The sequence below is a fragment of the Schistocerca piceifrons genome, chromosome 10 (genome assembly GCF_021461385.2).
Source record: "Schistocerca piceifrons isolate TAMUIC-IGC-003096 chromosome 10, iqSchPice1.1, whole genome shotgun sequence".
Lineage (NCBI taxonomy): Eukaryota > Metazoa > Arthropoda > Insecta > Orthoptera > Acrididae > Schistocerca > Schistocerca piceifrons.
In genome coordinates, this window is record NC_060147.1 from 110,524,257 (window position 1) to 110,527,182 (window position 2,926).

A 2,926-nucleotide genomic window follows, 5' to 3' on the forward strand; every position below is an offset into this window, starting at 1 on the left:
CGGAAAATTACGCAAGATTTCCCGATTTTAACTCGGAAACTAGTAAACATTTAAGATATGACTTTGTGATAGTTGTTTTGTTTTACAGTAATTGACACATGTAAAAGATATTAATCATTTAAAAAAATATGAGGTCAGTTTTCCCATTGTTTGTGCAGAATAAAATGGAATAGCACGTATGGGAACTGGATGCACGTTCTAATCTCCGCCTTTCCCCTCCCCCATCTTCTCAACGTTATCCTTGTCCATCTTCTGCTCATTTCTCACCTCCTCTCTCTTCTCCCTGCCTACCCCCTCTTTCCCCATCTCCTACTCATCCCTCGATCCGTCCATCTTCTCGTGCCTTCTCTCCATTCTCTTCCCCCATTCTCTGTCCACCTGTCCCCCGACCCCCACCCCCATTCCGAGTTCTGACCTTGAGCCTTGTTCATCTTTATTGCAAACGAAACTTTCACTGGGAGTGGAAGTCGCTCAGAATCAACGGGTAAATCTGTTCGAAACGTTGGTATATGCTGTATAAGCGAGACACCTACAGATGCTGGGTCTGTGACTGTAGCTTCAACGACATTATTTCACATAATTTTAATCTGTGAATGAAAAAGATTACAGAGTTAAGGGCAATTTACATTGCGCAGTAGTGTTCTAATCATAGGCCCATGAGCCATAAGTACAACTTTCCTGTACTCTGTTAAAAGTGATTGCGAGGTCTGAGTGTATAGTTTTTGTTTATAGTAGTTAGAAATTAATACGTGAAAGCAGAGCATTTTCTTTCTTGCATTCAGTTTTAACAGAAAATCTGTACATTATAAACAGCCAACGGCCTTGCCGCAGTGGATACACCGGTTCCCGTGAGATCACCGAAGTTAAGCGCTGTCGGTCGTGGTCGGCACTTGGATGGGTGACCATCCAGGCCGCCATGCGCTGTTGCCATTTTTCGGGGTGCACGCAGCCTCGTGATGTCAATTGAGGAGCTACTCGACCGAATAGTAGCGCCTTCGGTCGAGAATACCATCATAACGACCGGGAGAGCGGTGTGCTGACCCCACGCCCCTCCTATCTGCACCCTCCAATGAGGATGACACGGCGGTCGGATGGTCCCCATGGGCCACTTGTAGCCTGTAGACGGAGTGGTGGTGGTGTACACTACAAAATATGTAGGCTCGTATAAAAATTTTAAATACATCAGTCGATAACTTTTCGAGATATTTAGTATACAATAATTTTAATCTTAATATCACCTTCTTTCATTTGCTCTCATTTTTCTTCCTATCATACTTTTTCCACTTGAAATCTTTGTTCATGTGTTTAAATTGATTTTATGTATTAATTTTCACTAAATTTCTTTTGTTTTATCATCCTGTTTTTTCGTCCACATTATTGTGTTCATGATATCTATTTATCATTTTGCTTGAATTTCGTTTTATTTATAAACCCTTGTTTCGTTTAAATCTTCATCTGCGTCATTTTGCCCATAGTGCAATACTTATTTCGGTTATGTTTTAAATGTCTGTAAGACAATTACTGCTCCAAAAAAAAAGAAAAAAAAATTAGCACATCTAGTAACGAAAACTACATTTCTCACACCATTGCACAGTAAATTAAAATAGACTATTTAGTTTTCGCTTTTTATTTGACAGATCGGAATTTTCAAAATAGCTGAATATTGTAATAAATAAATATAATTAAATTCGTATTCACAAAAATTTCGATTGGAAAAAGAGTGATTAAAGAAATAATAAAACAAATGAAAAGATCATACAGTGATCAAAGTCATGTGACAAAAGGATAGAAACGAAAAGTTATATATAAACTAATTACTTGAACAAAAATAATGATCAAAGTCATTTCTACAAATATTTAAAAACAGAAAAACTTACTGCACCTGACGAGGTTTGAACTCACCTCCTCCTACAAATGAAGCTGTTATCCTAACACCACTGCGCCACACAACCAGTCTACGTACCACAATATTTTTAACGTTATTGACTTAGCGCAAAATTCCAAAATCTTTTTTGCCAGTTACTCATAAATGAGGGGCCACCAAAATGAATGGCTTCCTGATGTGGTACCTGGGATCTTAACCTACATCGATGTGTAGGTAGGCGGTTTCAAAGAGTCGATACCACCGATATGGACGCCTCGTCGTTAGTCCAGGGGACATGGCGTCATGAACAGTGAGATGCGTGAAAAACCACCGCACCACGCAAGACGTTTAAATTTATCACGCCTCTGTTCTCAACACTTTTCGCAGAAATCATAGACATCTGCTGGTGAATGTACGTACAGAACTATGTATATTTTACAAGACATAGTTGAAGAGATATGGCGTCATAAAGACGGACATATGTGAAAAATGCCTCATCACTCATGAAGTTTTAATACATTTATTCTTTGCTGCTAAGACACTCCTACAGACGAGTCAATTTAAGGAAATCTATGTCACCTGCCAGCGCTTTCGACAGTTTTCAACTGCGGAGCGCGAACGGCTGTAGACGAAAACAAAAACCGTCCATACACATGTGAAGAGGCGTTTCCTCAGAAACGTTTACAAAATATCAAAATACGCAAAGCAGCTCTGCCAAGCGTTTCATAATATCAAAAGTGTTTTCACGAATAGGCAGAAATGAAATTTTTTCGATATTACGCTACAAACACTTTTCTTTTTTGTTTTCGTTTCTGATAGTAAATTACCAAATGAATGCCCGGTTTGTCAGCTAACTATTATATAGAGTAAAGTGGGGTAAATCCGACCGGGTGGGTAAACCCGACCGCCTTCTATTTGTGAGAAACGGCAAAGCGGAGCGATTTCGCATAAGTGTAACCACACAGAGCATTCGAAATAACGAAAATGTCAGCTTGACAGCTTTGCCGCATTTGACATTTAGACATCCAAAATACAACAAGTTTGTTTTCGATTGTTTCAGTT

The 2,926-nt window shown here is 39.2% G+C and overlaps 1 pseudogene; it reads left to right on the forward strand.

Annotated features, from left to right (window-relative positions):
• Positions 1–812: 812 nt before the first annotated feature.
• Positions 813–930, forward strand: LOC124719239 (annotated as a pseudogene).
• Positions 931–2,926: the final 1,996 nt, after the last annotated feature.